This window comes from Solanum verrucosum, unplaced genomic scaffold (assembly GCF_900185275.1).
Source record: "Solanum verrucosum unplaced genomic scaffold, falcon-dt-bn FXZP01000056.1, whole genome shotgun sequence".
In the NCBI taxonomy this organism is placed as follows: domain Eukaryota; kingdom Viridiplantae; phylum Streptophyta; class Magnoliopsida; order Solanales; family Solanaceae; genus Solanum; species Solanum verrucosum.
The window spans coordinates 695,398-716,529 of record NW_026020072.1 but is presented as its reverse complement, the minus strand read 5'-3'; the positions used below and the strand labels follow the sequence as shown (position 1 = coordinate 716,529).

Genomic DNA, 21,132 nt, shown 5'->3' with positions numbered 1-21,132 from the left:
TTATACAAATTCAAATGATAAGCGTCAACTATATATAGATTCTCTTTAGTGATACAAATACTAATAGACATGTATTTGTTGATACAAATAATGACAATCGATCAATTATGCAAATACAAATGTTGAACTTGAGACAACATTGATACAATTGTATTCGGATGCAAATTGTATTTGTCAATACAATCGATACAACATTGATACAAATGATAAACAAATGTTGAACTTGAAACAACGTTGATATAATTGTATACAATTTATTCGTTGATACAAATTGTATTCGTTAATACTATTGTATTCATTGGTACATATACATACTAATTACATAAATACAATTATCGAACATATATATATAAATACAATTCATCTCTCTCTTCTCTCTGCCCCTATCTCTTTCGCTCGCTTCGCTCCCCCCTCTAATGTGTAACTACGAATTGTAATTAGCAAACTATAACTATTTTTGCCTCATTATGTTTCAAGTTTTTGCTATTTTTGAGAATTCCTCACTCCCCAAAGCGTGTCGTGATTTTTTTGTGCCCTTTAAAATACAATCTTTTCTTTTTTACTTGTAGAACAAATACACTTCTTCCCTCTACACCTTAGATGTGTTTAAACAGATCTTCATATACTCAACTGTCTCTCAATATTTTTTTATTTTTTTTTATTATTTATTAATTTTTCTTTCTTCTTTCTATTTTGAATTGGTATAAAAAAAGAAATAATATTTTGAATTAAGTTAACACACGTCAAATAATAATTGGTGCATGTTAAACGATAACAAAAGTTCTACAAATTATTTAATAAAAAAACCAGTTTAAAATTATTTAAACGATAACAAAAGCTCTACAAGTTCCAAGTATTTTCTTGAAATACAAGTCTTACTTCAGCGGATAATTATGTATTTACTTTAATTACTGCTCTACCTTAATAAAAGTCTCTAAGTACTCCATGTACCCAAAATAGAAAGAAATAATTAATTAATATGATGTTGGTTTCACTAAAACAAATTGTTCCTATTTATATGTTGTTTTTATTAAACATAGACTTCTTTAATATTTTTCATTTATAAAATTAATGCATAAATAATACTATTCTTCCTATTTTAACCTTTGAAAATTATTAGCCTTATAAGTATACATTTGACCAATATAAAAAAATTGTGCATTAGTCGAAGTAGTTAATCAAAGTAATTGATTTATATTCATTATAAATTTGACTTCAAAAAAACACTAAACAAGAATATAATAATAAATTTACTTAGTTTCTTACGGAGCGTACAACCTAAAATGGTGACATATAAATAGGAATGGAATGAGATACTCATTCTCACTAGCTAGTCACTAGTCACTAATCACATTAATCATTATCATGCAGTTTTTAGAGCCGCCTGATTTAATTTGCCTTGAAAGAATGGTTAATGACTACCTTAAAGTTGTGTTGTTAAGTATGCTCACTTCTCACCAATGCCATTGCCATCTGATTTTCCTTAAATTAATGAGTATACTCTACATCTCACTATCCTAAGTTGCAGATTTCACTAGCTAGTCTCTAATTGCACCAATCAATCAGTAAAATCTAGACATGGACCTAGCTAGCACTACAACAAAAACAATTTAATTTTAACAGTAATAAATACTCCCTCTGTTCTTAATTATTGATATAATGAGTTTATCATTTTATCCTTAGTTATTATGAAATAGATGAATTAAAAACTTAAGGTTTTTAAGAAGTTCTACCTTCTTCAAAATAATTAATTGAGGGTATAATACAAAAAACAAATTGTCCTTTCTTGATTTGTCAAATTTTTTACAAGTAATTAGGGACAACTAAAAAAGAAAAAATGGACAAAAAATTAGGGATAAAAGGAGTATATATATTACTCCCTCCGTCCAACAATACTTGTCCACTATTCTAAAAATAGATGTCCAACCATACATGTCCACTTTATGAAATCCATGGATAATTTTTACACTTAGTTCCTAATTTACCTTTATCATTAATTATAGTTATTTCACTATTACATTTTTCAAGACATTGTATTTATTATATTCAAAGGGTGATATAGTAAAATTACCTTTCTATTTATAGTTTCTTAACGGGTGTATCAAGTCAATAGTGAACAACTATTGTTGGACAGAGGGAGTAACAAAGAGTACTAGAGTGTTTATTAGCATTAATTAATTATCATTAATTATAGATTTTTAAAACATTTTAAAAAGAATGTTAAAATAGAATTGCCTTAAATTAATTATACCTATACCCAAATAATGCAATAATTTTATTCTGTAATATACCTATCCCGCGAACACGACCCTTTAAACTTGTTGCTTCCACTGGAGTTATGAGTGTATACATATGTAAAGAAATAAAACTAAAGCATACATCTAATAATATGATATAGGCATAATACATAAGCATGCATGATCCTTAACTTGACTTCAACAGATAATTATGCCCTCCAATTTTGAGTATACACAAGTAGACATTTAAATTTGTATAAAATTGAACAAGTAGACACACTTGTCCTACATGACATAATACGCATAGGACACCATGTAGGACACAAATTTTTCATGTAGGGTGCCATGTAGGACAAAATGTATCCAATTACTCAATTTTATACAAGTTTAAGTGTCTACTTATTCACATCCAAAGTTAAAGATCATAATTGTCAGGTGATGTCAAGTTAAATATCATGTTTATGTATTATGCCTATGATATATCATAATGTTACATACATATTTTTTATTTATTACTAATTTAAAATCTTAGAATTCACTTTGTAGTGCCATATAGCTAGCCACTTGAGGTACCTTGAGAGAGTGGACAATTCATATTTCAGTATAATAATTAATGGACAAATTACTTAACTACACTCCTTTACTTATTTTAATATTCATTTGCTCTATTTATTTCAAAAATTTCTTATTTACCTATGTATTCTGCATGTATTCCGTGCACAATGTTATATATCCCGCTATGTGGAATGTATCAAACGCTATGTATCCCGTGCACAACTCTATATATCCCGCATGTATCTCGTGCACAACGCTATGTATCCCGCTATGTGGAATGTATCAAATCTAATGTATCCCGTGCACAATGCTATATATCCCACAAATATCATTTTTAAGGAATTTTTGATAAATAAAAAACTAGAAGGGATAGAATGTTATTTAGTACTTATAATATATATGTGGTTCCTATAATTTATACATAATTAATTACTACTCCTATAACGCAGTTTTTCAGCCACCTTTGCTGCATGCATTAAAAGATTGAGCTTGATTTTGATGTGTCATCCCAATAGCAATTTGACTTTATAGCTTAAATAAAAAGGAAATTTTCTATTTTTGGTTAAAGGATAACTCATACTCCCTTTGAAGGGTGTGTTTAATTTATGGTGTGCAATAATTTTCCCCTCTCAACTATCTTATCTCAAACATTTATTCTTTTGGAGAAGGATATATCTTAACAAAATTATCAATCACATTGCTTGAAAAATTATTATTTTTTCATTAAGAAATGTTTAGTGTTATTTTCATAGATACTTTAACTGAACCAGTGAGTAAAAAAAATGGTAGTATCTTCATATAGAAATTTTTTCTATTATTTCAATAAGGATATATTTTTTTTTTGAGAAAATGGTCTAAAGCCCCTCTAAACTATACTTGAAATCTCAACTACACACTTCAATTTCACGGGTGTCCTATTACCCCCCTGAACCGTTTAAAACTGATATAATTTACTCCCTAAACGCTTATGTGGCACAATAAGTGTATCTCACTCTCTCAAAGAGAGTGAGGACCAAAACAAATAATAAAACTTTATTTTTAAAATTTCTTTTCATAAATATGTGTATTTTTAATTATTCTTTTTTCTTATTTATTTCCTTTCTTCTTCACAACAATATAAACCAAATATCTCCACCACTCACCTTCTCTAAGCAGCGACCATCACATTCATTAGATTCACCATGGAATTTCATTATTCTTCTTGATTCTAGAATTTTGATTATTCAATTTGTGCATGAAGTTAGGAAATTTTGAAAACCAACTCTTTATTAATTAATATTATTAAAATTGTTAATCATCATGCCTAACCACATGGCCAAATGGGCTAGAAAATTCTTATCTTGATTTTTGGTGCCCTAGTTTAATAATTTAAATTCAAGTTCAGAAAGAATTTTGGGATGTCAACGAAACTCATATGTGATTTTGAAAATAGAAATGAAAAGATCCATTGTATCCATTCCCTCAATTTAAAGAATTCGACAAATTCATCCATGAAAATAGCTTGAGTATCAATCAAATAGTGGGTGAAACGGTTAGGAATAAAATTCTTACCAAATTTTACCTTTCAAAATTGTTGTTGCAGTCATCGATGATGAAAACATGAAACATATCGTCAACACCTCCAAAACTTGAGTTAACTGCTAGACAATATTACTTTTTGTGCCTTCTAACTAGCTAGGAGAAGAACAATTTTGTCGTCATGTTTGCTATTTTTCCCTTGAATTATTTGAGGGCAAATAATAGTCATCTTAGTAAATTGTTCACTCACAAACTATCAATTGTCAATTTAAAACAAATAGACCGTCTACTTTTAAGAATCGAAAAGATGGTAAACGATAGTAAAATCGAATAAATCTTTTCTATGTTTGCACATAAAAATTGCAAGTTGTAGTTTTAAATAATATGTATGCAATTTTATAAATTGTTCAAAATACAAATAATTAGAAAACCACATATATATCAACAAATAATACATCAATTAAGATCACAAACGTCATGTGGTGATATACTTGTCTTTTTAATTAGTAAATTTTAAACAACTCACTTTTCAATATTGTATTGAATTTATGTAGTAACAAACAACTCTCTCTAAATAATAAAATTTGTAGGTTAATTTATTTAAATGACTTTTCTAGTAGAAATAATTTAAAACATAAAATAAAAAAAATCATTAAAAGGATTTGAGGGATATTTTTGTCTTTATATAAATTAATCCCATGATACTAAATTCTATGTATTACTAATACCACCAAATGAAAGGTATTAGTTATACATCCTATAATACCATGTAGGGTATATGACAAATCCATATAAGCCTAAAATTCCTATCAAACATAGTACTAAATAATACATACAAAATATATAGACTATTTCTCATAATACTCCCTGCGGATCTCTAAAAGCATTGATATTTTGAGATTATGCACAAATAATAAGAAAAGTATGTCCTGTAGGTTGATTTCAGTTACATTATACTAACTCCATGAGATATGTGTTGATATCATGAAGCAGAGAGGAGGAGCTACATGGATGGTAAGCAGTGGCGTATGTAGGATTTTTCGTAAGCACTGTTATCTTTTTAAAATGAGAAAATAAATAAATAATGTAGCATCATATTTTAATATATATATATATATATATATATATATAATTCACGTTAAGTAATACCTTTAAAAAAATTAATTACTTTTTTCGATGAGCTATCACTTTTTTTTTTAATTTATTCAAACAAATACTATAATTTTTTTTTCTCAAAAGCACCAAAATGATTGGTGAGAAAGAAGGTAAATGGAAGAAAAAAGGAAAGAAGGTGAATGGGAAAAAACGTAAAAAATATATCAAATTTGAGGCTAAAAAGGCTGGAACACGTAATTTGACCTGCGAAATTTCAGCCTCAAACCAACTGAACTGCGGATAACTCTGGTTGAAGGAGTGTCCCCATGACCCTTACTAAATCCACCCTGATGGTAAGCTAATGCGACAATATCAAATCATAATTTTCTTAATATTTCAAGTATTGTCATGTTTTAACTGTTGATATATATTTTATGCCTCAGTTCTTCACAAATACAGAGGACTTCATAACTCTAGTTATCGATGCCAAGTTTATTAAGAACAACAATAAATGTAACACTATATAGTTGACGGTTTATTTGATGTAATTCACATAGAAAAATATTCATAATAATGCTAAATATATATTAACAATATAACATCATATAATAATAATAATAATAATAATAATAATAATAATAATGCTAAATATATTGTTATATAAAGCACCCAAAGAAGAAAAACAAAAAGGCAAAAGAAGAAAAAAAAAACAAAGGAAGAAAGAAAAAAATCACGAAACAACATAAGCTAGTAAAATTGTATTAAAAATGAGGCTATATGGATTCGACTTACATCCTCATGTGGAAAATTGATTCACTTCGGCTTGCAGAACATTAGTGTCAAGGATTCTCACGTTAAAATATGCATTTCAATATAGATAATCTGTTCAATCCGCTCAAAATTTTATGGGTTGAGCTCAAAATAATTTGAATTGTGCTCAATCTCAACCCATTCAAGTTTTAATCCATTTGAAAAAAATCTTCAGTTGAGCACAATTGAATTTTCAAGTTCAACCCATTTAAAGACTCTTTATTTGCATTGGTTTAATGCATGTTCCCACATTAAAGGTATGAATTACAATTTATTTTATATATTCTAGGATTTATCTATCCATTCGTAACTTATTTTTTTTATTTGCTTGAGTTGAAATTCAAATTGTGGTCATAAAAAATAAATATCAATATGTTAAAATTATTGAGATTAAGTGGGTCAAATCATGATCCAACCCATTTTTTAGCCCATTTAAGCCAATTTGTTTGAACCCAAAGTAAATTTAGGCGGATCATGATCCAATCCGATTTCTATTTCAACTCATTTTTATATCCCTAATTTCAATCCAACCGTCCATTTAACACCTCAATAATTCACAATAAGTATAAACTAATACCAAGAGATGCACAAAGTTCTCTTGTGGAAGTAACTCACTAAAAACATCCTAGCAAGTGTAGTTGTAACTGATGAGGTTCTCCCAATACAATATTATCAAAGAGATTCCCAATTAAAGACCAACAAAAAAACTATGGACTAAAGCTAAATTTTGATTATTATGAAAATGGACAAATTGGAAACATATAAGAGTTCATGAAGGACTAGATCGCCTTTAATTTCATGCTAAAATAGAGTTTGGGTTCTGTAACTTTCGGCGAGAAGCATGAGTTCGCCGAGTGCACTCGACGACTCGCCGATTGTCTTTCTTGATTGCCCTTTTAACTCTATATTAAGTTATATAACAACCTACGCCTTAGTCCATTCACTCTCTCGAGCTGAATGTGTGGAAAAGGGTTTAGGATTCACTCTCTCGAGTTGAACCCATAATAACCCAATACCCACAGACCATCAATCAATAATCTTGGTTTTAAAACCTCTCTCTCGAGCAAGCCAAAAACACGAAGGTAGAACTGCATTTGCAACTACAATTCTTTAAGTTATACCACAATTAATGATTGAAATCACTTCTAAACAACATTTAAACTAACAATTAGAAATACTCATAAACTAAATCAACCCATAATCACTCCCCAAGAATTGGGGTTTTAGCTAGACATCATAAAAAGATAAAAATCGTTACCAAATTGTGTTTCCATCAACTGGGTAAGATTAGTTTCGTCTTTACAAAGGTCCAAATTGAAGAATCTCAAAGACCACTTCGAATTTCTCAAAAGTGAAAAACTTCAATTCTTCAAAGCTAAGGAAAACTTGTATCAAAACTCAGAGTTCAAACTGAAAATTAATTCTAAAGATTGTTCAAAATAAAACTTCTTAAAAGATAATGTTTGAAAATGCATTTATAGTCGCCAAAAATATGCTGCGAAGGGCCATTCGGCGCAGTAAGTCGAGCAACTTGGTGATCCGCCCTTTGGTCAATTCCATCACCTTTTTGCCTATTCAGCATCCTCCAGGTCTGTAACTTTGGGCGATCTAACTCTGCATCACAGAACCACTCGGCGATCCGCCGACTGTTCCTTTCTCTCGCCAACTTGATTTTTTTCCTTCAGGGCTTGGCACACTGGAACTTTAGGCGGTCAAATGGCCACTCGGCGACTCGCCAAATGGACTTGATGATGACCATGCTCTCTTTTCTTCCTTCTTTCAGCTCGCTTCGTTCCTATTTACAAATTAGTGTCCATGCTTTGTTTCTCAATCTGTATACCTGGAAATCAAGAATTTTTTATCAGTTATTGGCACAAAATAAGCATTTGAGGACACCAAATCATTATAAATAAAGCTCTAAATGAGTCCAAATCTAGGACTCATCAATGGGAACAAGTCGTTACACTTTCATAATTAACCAAAGGTTTCGTATTCAAGTAATAGAGATGGAATACTTTTTGGAGGTCCATTTAAATCCATCTAGTGGACCTACCCAACATGAATTTAAAGTGATCGGACAACTGAATTTTGAATGCTGAAAATCTAAAAAAGGAGAGAGTTAAAAACTTGAATTATGATACAAAAATTTGTTAGACCATTTTTTATGAAGAATTATTTCAATATTTACAAATGTTATATCAATTTGTGATAATTACTGTATACTTATAGTTAAAGTCATATTTTTTGGGATGACCAAATAACTTAAAGCTGATAAAGAGGAAAAAATGATTGCTTCATTATCTATGAAATGATAAACAAAAGAAGTATATCAAAAACTTAATTTAAAGAAAACAAAAAGGGGATGCGTAAGTTTTAAGATATAATCAACATTACCGAATTTGCGAAAAAACATGAATATAATCAATTGACTCTCTTTCTCTATCGGAGTTTTGCTTCGGGGTCTCAGATACGGGCCTTTTTCCTTTGCCCTTGCCTCCCTTTGGATGTTCTATCCTTCCCTTCTTAGGGGGATTAACTCCTCCTTCATTTATAACTATGCCTCGTGCTCTTTTACGGGGAGACATATCAAGGTTGGTTCTAGCCGTATCTGCAAAAACATCAAAAAAAGTTAGAAATAGTTCAAACAAAGTTGTAGAAAATAGTTGTAGACAGACTCGCTGAATTGGTCGGCGAGTCGCCGAATCACTTTGGCGAGCCAGATCGGACTCGCCGAAAAGATTGGCTCAAAATTTCCCAAAATACATGGCATGTCGGCGATGGGAAGGGCCAATTGGCGAATCACCAACATCATTCGGCGAGCAAGGACTAGCCCGCCGAAAGTTACAGTGCATTTAGGGGTTAGGGGTGCAGAAAGGGCAATCAAGAAAGATAATCGGCGAGTCATCGAGTGCACTCGGCAAACTCATGCTTCTCGCCGAAAGTTACAGAACCCAAACTCTATTTTAGCATGAAATTAAAGGCGATCTAGGGGGATTCAGCGAACCGCCGAGTGGTTTGACCAGCTCGACCCAACTCGCCAAATGGCGCAACGTGCTTACTTTCAACCCCGACTTCCAAATTCAACCCCACAACCCCCGAAAACAAAATCAAAACATGCACTCACTCAATTAGACTTAGACACATTACACCCATCCCCCTGGGATACTCAAACTTCTCCCGATTTGGCCAAATTTGGCCATTTGACAACTTTTGCCCTTAAGAATGACGTCAATCACTCCATTATTGGGCAAAGTACATCATTTGGCACAAATGTGGGTTACTTAGACTTCACCCGACTAGACCCAACAACAACACAACACAACCCAACAAGATTTTGATCAATTTTAGCACGACAATTTGGGAAATCAACAGTTAATCATTTCAGGCAAGATATTCAAATTAAAACAGGCATACAAGCACACAAATGCGATTCAGAGAGGCCCAACACACAACACTAAGATAAGAACAATTGCAAATGAGTAAGATTGCTAATTACAAGTTCGGGGTTTGGAAAACCAACCTTTTATGTCGAATACGAGGTTTGAAAAGCTAGGCGGCAAAGAATCCAACTTCGAACACACAAATGACGATTAGGAATCGATAAACATACGAAAATATAGGAAAATATAGTGCGGGTGTGAGTTTGGAAAGTTGAAAAGTGAGGGAATGTGAAAGAGTTTGAAAGTTTAAACCTTTGGCCTTTAAAATCGTCCAGTTCTCGCCTATTCGGCGACATTGGTCTTGCTCGCCGACCCACTCGGTGATACGCCGAGTGGGCACTTACCTCGCCGACTTTTACAGGACCTCCAGTTAATGTGGGGGTCCAAACAGTGGACAAAGTCGTCACCAATTTGCTCCTGGGCTCGCTGAGTTTTACAGACTCCAATTTCAAAGTTGCTTGAGTCCAACAGCGGTCCAAGTCGGGCTCGCTGACCTCTTCGGTGAGTCACCAACTAGACATTTCGCTTTCCAATCTCCACTTTTCACACACATTGCACACTTTAACATGCACAATCAACACACGATTATTTCACAAACAAAAAGAAAGCAAATAAAACTTGGTCTGCCTCCCAAACAACACCTTAGTTAACGTCGTGGCATGACGTAAGTCCACACTCAAACTTCATTCTTGGGGTTGGCCATAGTATCACTAGGCAACTCCCCTTGTTGTCTCGGGTTTAAATGGGACGAGATATGACCCATCTGGGTCTCTAACTGTTTGATAGAGACGGAATTGGAGGTAACCGTCTGGCTAAGGGTTGGCACATCTTCCTTCATCTCTTTCAAAATTTTGTCAGATCCCTTAACCCTGTCGAGAATACGAGACAACATATCTGCAGACCGGCCACCCTCCGAATCCTTTGGTTTTTGATGCTCATGGGGAGGATGTACTTGTCCTTCTCCCCATCCCTTTCCTTCCAAGTAGGGTTATGATCCCTCCACTCTGTATCACGATCTTTCCAACCTTCATCCCTGTTCCAACCTTGATTACCATCCTGCCTCGGGTAGTTTGAACGATAACCACATCCTTGGTTGGCTAGAAAGTTCACATCTTCGTTGTACAATGCTTCATACTTGGCCTCATCGGGATTAACACACCTGACACCCACATCATTGACACTTCGAACACCAACTCCCATGACATTTTTGGACAAAATGTCAAGTTGTGTCATGATCTTTGCCATGTTTTGATCCCTCTCTTGGCCTTTCTCAAGTTGCTTCTTTGTCAATTTAAACGTGAGAGGGGAGACCTGATCTTCGGGGATGTACCAAGCCTGATTAATTGTGGTCATACCATCCAAAAGTTGGGCTGCTATAATGTAAAGTTGCTGCATCAAACCTCCCGGAGAAAGTTGGTCAGTTACACCCTTGTTCACCGAATCAAGGCTTCGGTAAAAATATTGCAACAAAATGTTACCGGGGAAACCATGAGTTGGGCATTGCAACACCAACTTCTTGAATAATCGCAGCCAAGTCTCATGAATTGGCTCACCCTCCAAACGCTTGAAGCTTTGGATGTTGTCCCGAAGAGTCATCATCTTCGAAGGAGGGAAAAATCACACTTGAAATGCGGTGACAAGCGCTTCCCACAAAATGATTAATTCTCGTGACAATTCAGCCATCCACTTACATGTTTCTCTCATTAAAGAAAATGGGAACAACCTCAACCGGACCGACTCTTGGGATATGTTCTTGAAGGAGAACGACCCGCAAACATCAACAAAGTTTCTAATATGCTCATGGGGATCCTCATGAGCCAGTCCACCAAACAACCCTTTTAATTGCAAGAGCTGCAAAATAGTACTTGTAATATGGAACACATCGTTCCCTTCAGCCGGAGGCAAGCGAATGGCACCAATTCCACCCATTAGATGAGGGTCATTAACATTAGGCTCATTGACATCGTTGAGGTTGTCGATGTCATCTTGGTGGCCCACTTGGCTACCATTGCTTTTGTTCACACTCATTTCCTCTGTTCAAAACAGTAACACACAAACCAAAACTAAAAATAAGTAGATTCAACTATAAATGAAAAGAACAAAATTCAACTTAACCAACACCACTCCCCGACAGTGATGCTATTTTGATTGAATAACGCTATCAAAGACAATTCATCCAATTCTAAGCGTCAACGATCGTTAGTCAGTATATAACCCAACTAAATGCGTTGGGGTCGAATCCCACATGGTGTGGTACGTGTTCAAGATTTAATAGAAAAGTACGAATATGTTCAAATCAACCAAAGGAATAGACATTTACGAATAAAAACATAATTCAAATTCGGGGGTGACATAAATGTCAAATAACAGAGGGTTTTGGTTTGAAATTATAAGCTACAACAACAACAAATAACACGATAATAACAATAATGAGACGGGTTCTTGGGATGTGATTCGATTATAGGTTAATGTAGACAAATAGGTAATTGCAACTGTTAGTAAATTGATGTAAATTAATGAATAAGCTAGACTATAGAGGAAGTAAATTTTCTCTCGAACAATTTACCCCGAATCAAGTCAATTTCTCTCGAACATCGACAAGCATGCAAAATAAGAACAACCTAAACATTAGTCCATTCACTCTCTCGAGCTGAATGTGTGGAAAAGGATGTAGGATTCACTCTCTCGAGCTGAACCCATGACAACCCAATACCCACAGACCATCAATCAATAATCTTGGTTTTAAAACCTCTCTCTCGAGCAAGCCAAAAACACGAAGGTAGAACTGCATTTGCAACTAGAATTCTTTAAGTTAAATCACAATTAATGATTGAAATCACTTCTAAACAACATTTAAACGAACAATTAGCAATACCCATAAACTAAATCAGCCCATAATCACATAATCACTCCCCAAGAATTGGGGATTTAGCTAGACATCATAAAAAGATAAAAAGCGTTACCAAATTGTGTTTCCATCAACTGGGTAAGATTAGTTTCCTCTTTACAAGTGTCCAAATTGCAGAATCCCAAAGACCACTTCAAATTTCTCAAAAGTGAAAAACTTCAATTCTTCAAAGCTAAGGAAAACTTGTATCAATACTCAGAGTTCAAACTGAAAATTAATTCTAAAGATTGTTCAGAATAAAACTTCTTAAAAGATAATGTTTGAAAATGTATTTATAGTCGCCAAAAATATGCTGTGAAGGGCCATTCGGCGCAGTAAGTCGAGCAACTCGGTGATCCGTCCATTGGTCAATTCCATCACCTTTTTGCCTAGGCCTTCAACATCCTCCAGGTCTATAACTTTGGGCGATCTAACTCTGCATCACAGAACCACTCGGTGATCCGCCGACTGTTCCTTTCTCTTGCCAACTTGATTTTTTTCCTTCAGGGCTTGGCACACTGGAACTTTAGGCGGTCAAATGGCCACTCGGCAACTCGCCAAATGGACTTGGCGATGACCATGCTCTCTTTTCTTCCTTCTTTCAGCTCGCTTCGTTCCTATTTACAAATTAGTGTCCATGCTTTGTTTCTCAATCTGTATACCTGGAAATCAAGAATTTTTTATCAGTTATTGGCACAAAATAGGCATTTGAGAACACCAAATCATTATAAATAAAGCTCTAAATGAGTCCAAATCTAGGACTCATCAATGGGAACAAGTCGTTACACTTTCATAATTAACCAAAGGTTTCGTATTCAAGTAATAGAGATGGAATACTTTTTGGAGGTCCATTTAAATCCATCTAGTGGACCTACCCAACATGAATTTAAAGTGATCGGACAACTGAATTTTGAATGCTGAAAATCTAAAAAAGGAGAGAGTTAAAAACTTGAATTATGATACAAAAATTTGTTAGACCATTTTTTATGAAGAATTATTTCAATATTTACAAATGTTATATCAATTTGTGATAATTACTGTATACTTGTAGTTAAAGTCATATTTTTTGGGATGACCAAATAACTTAAAGCTGATAAAGAGAAAAAAATGATTGCTTCATTATCTATGAAATGATAAACAAAAGAAGTATATCAAAAACTTAATTTAAAGAAAACAAAAAGGGGATGCGTAGGTTTTAAGATATAATCAACATTACTGAATTAGCGAAAAAACAGTTCTAATAATCTATAATTTATATAAACAATTATACTCACTACTAAAAAAACAGTGAATACCGACCTACAAATACCGACCTCCGGAGGTCGATATTCCTTGAAATACCGACCTAAAACCGACATCCCAAGTTAGGTCGGAAAAAGCTTGGTCGCTATTCAATACCGACCTCTGGAGGTCGGTATTTATTGACCTCTCAAGGTTAGTTTTTATTTTATGTCGGAAAATTCATATATTATTATTTCCGACTTCCTGAGGTCAGAATTGGAATACCGACATCCAGAGGTCGGTATTTTTATTTTTGTAATGTTGAAATTCTAACCTCCGGAGGTCGGTATTTTTATTTTTGTAATGTTGAAATTCTGACCTCCGGAGGTCGGTATTTTTATTTTTGTATTTTTAAAATTCTGACCTCCGGAGGTCGGTATTTTTATTTTTGTATTTTTAAAATTCCGACCTCCGGAGGTCGGTAATTTTATTTTTGTAATGTTGAAATTCCGACCTTCGGAGGTCGGTATTTTTATTTTTTGTAATGTTGATATTCTGACCTCCGGAGGTCGGTATTTTTATTTCTGTATTTTTAAAATTCTGACCTCCGGAGGTCAGTATTTTTATTTTTGTAATGTTGAAATTCTGACCTCCGGAGGTCGGTATTTTTATTTTTGTAATGTTGGAATTTTGACCTCCGGATGTCAGTATTTTTATTTTTGTAATGTTGAAATTCCGACCTCCGGAGGTCGGTATTTTTATTTTTTAATTTTTGAAATTTTGACCTCAGGAGGTCGGTTTTCTGCTACAAAACAGGCAGCAAATTGCTGCAATTTTTAGTTGTCCACCTGCATATTTATACCAAAACAACCCAAAGCCAAATAAATTTCATCCAACCAAAACAACACAATATTTTCAACATATACATTAAACTATTTCAAAATAAACTTCATCCAACTTCAAAATAAACTAAAATACGATCAAATTAAAAAATTCCAAAAATATAGAAGTCTAAAATGTCAAATAGATACAACTACTCCTAATCACTCTCACTCTGCTTGTCAGACGTACCATTCTCATCACCCTCACTTTCCTTATCAGACTTATCATTCTCATCACTACTGGCCGGACATGGAGGAAGAATATTTCCTGATTCAAAAAGAAAAGTTAGTTGGGCCTGAAGCGCTGCATACCTCTTGTTCTCTACCTCCTTTGCTGCCGCAATCTCCTCCTCTCTCTTCCTCTCTTTTTCTTCTCTTTCTTCTCTCTTCTTCTCTCTTTCGGCTACAACAGCAAGCTCGGCATTGAGATAAGCTATCTTACTCTCCATTGCATATATTGTCTCTTTATCCCCCGCCATCAAAGCTTGAGAATGATGAACCACAATACCAAGACTTCTTCTTCTGATACGCCTTTTCTGGATAGCCGTAGATTGAACCTCTAATCAGTTTACCAGCACTCTGTTTCCAAAGATTCTCGTTTTCTTCTTGTGTAAATGGTCTGTCCTGACTCTCAATAGGTAGAGTACTACGATATTCCTGAGATATTCGTATATACCTATCCTGTAATTTAAACAAAGAACTCTACGAATAAGAATGTAATATATACAAGGAAAAGAAAAAAAGATTAGTTTGAATGGAGTTCTTACATATGTCTCTTGTGCACATGGCTCAATCCATCTTTCTTCTTCTGTGGGGTTTGTACTCTTCTTGACGTGAGTAACCTTGAACATCTCTGCTACAGCTACCGGCCTACCCAACTCTTTTTCCTACAAATAACATATATAGAATATGATCTCATTAATCTCCAAAAAGTACTAATCAAAAAAGAAAAAAAATATTTTACTAAATTAAGAAAGTATACCATTCTTTCCTTCCTAGTAACCTGGCTAATAGCTCCACCAGTGTGCAAAGAGCCTCCCTTTTCTGATGCGCGAGCCATCTTCCCAATCTCACTCCTCTTTTTAAATTTTTCATCAGTACTCCAATGTTTCAGTAACAGAGCCCATCGATCCGGTAACATAAACGTAGGCATTCTGTTATTTCTCCGATAGTCACAAAATGTGCTAGAAAGCAACTTTGAAGCTTTAAGCTTGAAGTTCACTTGAACGTCATCCTCGTGTTCAGGAGCCCATACATAATATTTTTGTAATAAAAAATAACTAAATATTTATTGTTCAAATGACTAGAGAATTAAATGTATTTGATGTGAATTTAATTTATATATATTCTTACCTTAAATTCGTTGAACATCTGCCCTTGGGTGTTAAGTGGAATCGAACTCCAATTCGGATACACACCATTAGAGTGAGTTCCGATGCACTTTAAAATAATCTTTGCCATACCCACATCCGGACGTAAGCTGAAATACGAGTTCATTGACAAAGTAGAGTAAACAAAAAATAATCAATCAATTAAAACAAAAATAGATAAATGAAAGATAAAACATAATTAAATCATACTTGTATCCTAATTGCTCGATGACGAGTCTCCGAAAATTTGTCTCTATCGCCTGGCTGAGGACCATGTGCATTTGAGTGCTGGGTGGTGGGAGTATTAGGCTCCGAGCCATTGGATTCAAGATGAAGATTGGAAAGTCCAATTGATCCACTACTAGTATTCAAAGTATTGCACTGACTAGCACTAGATGATAGTATGGTAGACCCATGACCAAGATGTGAATAGCCCAGTAAAGTTTGGTACCCCGAATTAGGTACCACAGTGGGTGTAGATATAGTATAACCAGATTGTGGAGCCACATGAGTAGAGGCATTATGTGACTGGTGTGCCGAGTGAGTAGTTGAAACTGAGGCTCGTTTTGAAATATTAACTCGAGAGGGCTCATCAGATATCACGACCCCAGTGGGCCTTCTCATAGCATTGGCCTTAAATTTCTTTTTTGGATTAGCGGATTTTTTGATTTACCCTTGTCTTTATCTACCATCTATATCAATTAAATATAAAGATTAAAACAAAGTAGTACAAAATAATGTCACAATGTCGAACAAATATATCAAACAAAGTTATCATAACAACTTTTTCACTTTAATTAGTTTAGTTTTGACTTAATTCCGACAACTAAATTCACTAACTAACTCACAACATTTATTTTAACTTATTCAAACAACTTAAACACTTTTTCACTTTAACTAGTTTAGTTTTGACTTCATTCCGACAACTAAATTCACTAACTAACCCACAACATTTATTTTAACTTATTTAAACAACTTAACAACTTTTTCACTTTAACTAGTTTAGTTTTGACTTCATTCCGACAACTAAATTCACGAACTAACCCACAACATTTATTTTAACTTATTTAAACAACTTAACAACTTTTTCACTTTAACTAGTTTAGTTTTGACTTAATTCCGACAACTAAATTCACTAACTAACCCATAACATTTATTTTAACTTATTTAAACAACTTAACAACTTTTTCAGTTTAACTAGTTTAGTTTTAACTTAATTCTGACAACTAAATTCACTAACTAACCCACAACATTTATTTTAACTTATTCAAACAACTTAACAACTTTTTCACTTTAACTAGTTTAGTTTTGACTTAATTCCGACAACTAAATTCACTAACTAACCCACAACATTTATTTTAACTTATTTAAACAACTTAACAACTTTTTCACTTTAACTTGTTTAGTTTTGACTTAATTCCGACAACTAAATTCACGAACTAACCCACAACATTTATTTTAACTTATTTAAACAACTTAGCAACATTTTCACTTTAATTAGTTTAGTTTTGACTTCATTCCGACAACTAAATTCACTAACTAACCCACAACATTTATTTTAACTTATTTAAACAACTTAGCAACTTTTTCACTTTAACTAGTTTAGTTTTGACTTCATTCCGACAACTAAATTCACTAACTAACCCACAACATTTATTTTAACTTATTCAAACAACTTAACAATTTTTTCACTTTAACTAGTTTAGTTTTGACTTAATTCCGACAACTAAATTCACTAACTAACCCACAACATTTATTTTAACTTATTTAAACAACTTAACAACTTTTTCACTTTAACTAGTTTAGTTTTGACTTCATTCCGACAACTAAATTCACTAACTAACCCACAAAATTTATTTTAACTTATTTAAACAACTTAACAACTTTTTCACTTTAACTAGTTTAGTTTTGACTTCATTCCGACAACTAAATTCACTAACTAACCCACAACATTTATATTAACTTATTTAAACAACTTAACAACTTTTTCACTTTAAGTAGTTTAGTTTTGACTTCATTCCGACAACTAAATTCACTAACTATAACCCACAACATTTATTTTAACTTATTTAAACAACTTAACAACTTTTTAACTTTAACTACATTAGTTTTGACTTAATTCCAACAACTAAATTCACTAACTAAACCACATTATTTATTTTAACTTATTTAAACAACATAACAACTTTTTAACTTTACCTAGTTTAGTTTTGACTTAATTCCAACAACTAAATACACCAACTAAATCTATCATCTATAGGAAAAAAAAAGTGTTGGTACTTATGCTTAACAAATATATTATTTCTAAATTTAAAGCTAAGTGTCAACACTAGATGGACACAAATCGATCTTGCAAGAAAATCAATTTTGTTATCAATAGGATCAATTAGCGTTGGTACTTATGCTTAACAAATATATTATTTCTAAATTTAAGGCTAAGTGTTAACACTAGATGGACACAAATCGATCTTGCAAGAAAATCAATTTTGTCATCAAATTCTAAGTTCAAGTTCAAGTTCTAAGTTTAACTTCAAATTCTAAGTTCAAGTACAAGTTCTAAGTTCAAGTTCAAGTTCTAATTTCAAGTTCAAGTTCCAAGTTCACGTTCAAGTTCAAATTCTAAGTTCAAGTTCAAGTTCTAAGTTCAAATTCTAATTTCAAGTTCAAATTCTAAGTTTAACTTCAAATTCTAAGTTCAAGTTCAAGTTTTAAATTCAAGTTCAAGTTCTAATTTCAAGTTCAAGTTCTAAGTTCAAGTTCAAATTCTAAGTTCAAGTTCAAGTTCTAATGTCAAGTTCAAGTTCTAAGTTTAACTTCAAATTCTAAGTTCAAGTTCAAGTTCTAAGTTCAAATTCAAGTTCTAATTTCAAGTTCAAGTTCCAAGTTCACATTCAAGTTCTAAGTTCAAGTTCACGTTCAAGTTCTAAGTTCAAGTTCAAATTCTAAGTTCAAGTTCAAGTTCTAAGTTCAAATTCTAATTTCAAGTTCAAATTCTAAGTTCAAGTTCAAGTTCAAGTTCTAAGTTCTAAGTTCAAGTTCTAAGTTCAAGTTCAAGTTCTAAGTTCAAGTTCAAGTTCTAAATTCATGTTCAAGTTCTAAATTCAAGTTCAAGTTCTAATTTCAAGTTCAAGTTCTAAGTTCAAGTTCAAGTTCTAATTTCAAGTTCAAGTTCTAAGTTCAAGTTCAAATTCTAAGTTCAAGTTCAAGTTCAAATTCTAAGTTCAAATTCTAATTTCAAGTTCAAATTCTAAGTTTAACTTCAAATTCTATGTTCAAGTTCACGTTCAAGTTCTAAGTTCAAGTTCAAGTTTTAATTTCAAGTTCAAGTTCCAAGTTCAAGTTCAAGTTCTAAGTTCAAGTTCAAGTTCTAAGTTCAAGTTCAAGTTCTAAATTCATGTTCAAGTTCTAATTTCAAGTTCAAGTTCAAGTTCAAGTTCTAATTTCAAGTTCAAGTTCTAAGTTCAAGTTCAAATTCTAAGTTCAAGTTCAAGTTCTAAGTTCAGGTTCAAGTTCAAGTTCAAGTTCAAGTTCAAGTTCAAGTTCAAGTTCTAATTTCACGTTCAAGTTCTAAGTTCAAGTCCAAATTCTAAGTTCAAGTTCAAGTTCTAAGTTTAATTTCAAATTTTAAGTTCAAGTTCAAGTTCTAATTTCATGTTCAAGTTCTAAGTTCACGTTCAAATTTTAAGTTTAATAACTTCAAATTCTAATTTAGTTCATCACATTCAAACATTCATCATCTAAATTCATGACATTCAAACATTCATCTTCTACTCATAACACTTCAATTACTAATTTCTAACTTCAAATTAACACTTTACTAACTAGTCCTAAAATCAAATCCAAAAAAATCTCAATTCAACCTCAAATTACATATTCTCAAGTTTAAACTAGTTCTAAAATATAAAAATGCTAATTCTTCACTAACTAACAATGCCCAATTTAAAAATGCCTAATTTCTTTTTAAAAAAACCTTAAAATAAAAATCTTCAATTATCTATACCTAACTAACGATAATCAAATCAAATTAGCAATTGAATAACACAACCAACAAACAAAAACAATAATATACTAACAAACAATCAATTATAATCACTAGAATTAAAGCTAAGTATTAATACTAGATGGACACAAACACATTATTCAAAACAATTGTACTTGAACTTGAGAAATTTAGAAGCATCAACCTTATCTCCAACTTTGATGAAAGAAGCAATATAGTCATGTATCAACTTTTTTACATGTTGAGCTTCCTCAGTTGCCTAGCACGAAAAGTTCTTAAATTAGTTAAATATAAACTTCATATCCAAGATTATATATATATATATTCAAGTTTTAATAAGTTCAAGTTTCAATTCAAGTTCATATCTAATTTCTAAACTTAATTAGTTATATATTCAAGCTAATTAGTTCCAAGTTCAAGTTCTAATTTCAAGTTCATATTCCTAACTAAGTTCAATTTATAGTAAATTCAAGTTATAATTAATTATAAGTTCTAATTAATTGTAATTTAAATCCCTAAAATTCTAAATTCAAACTAGCTAGCTAGTGTCCCAACTTCAAACTATTAATTAGTCCTAAAATATCAAATATAATTCAAACTATTAGTCCTAAATTCCAAATTCAAACTAGCCTTAAAATCACAAATTGAAAGTACTCCTAGAATTCAAAAATCAAACTATAGTGCTAAAATCCCAAAATCAAACTATTAAAAGTCCTAAAATCTCAATAATAATTCAAACTAGTCCTAAATTAAAAATTCAAACTAGTCTTAAAATCACAAATTCAAACTAGCCCTAAAATCCCAAAATCTAACTAGTGCTAAAATCCTAAATTCAAATTAGCTAGCTATTCCTAATCCCAAATTCAAACTATTAGTCCTAAAATCTCAATAATAATTCAAACTAACTCAAATAATACCCAAATTCAAACAACTCCTTAAATACCCTAATTCAATCTAATCTTACAATTCCAAAATCAAACTAATTAACTCAAGAAATACCGAATTTCAAACAAATCCTAAGATACCCTAATTCAAACTAGCTAACCCTAACATTAAAATTTTCAATTCACAAGCAACAAACACAAACTAACAATCAAACAATCCCTAATTCAAACTAA

At 32.4% G+C, this 21,132-nt stretch overlaps 1 protein-coding gene across 2 annotated transcripts in view; it reads left to right on the top strand.

Annotated features, from left to right (window-relative positions):
* Positions 1-21,132, top strand: part of LOC125823898 (uncharacterized) — an 897,951-nt gene that overhangs the window by 278,733 nt on the left and 598,086 nt on the right. The gene's annotated exons all lie outside the window — the stretch shown is intronic.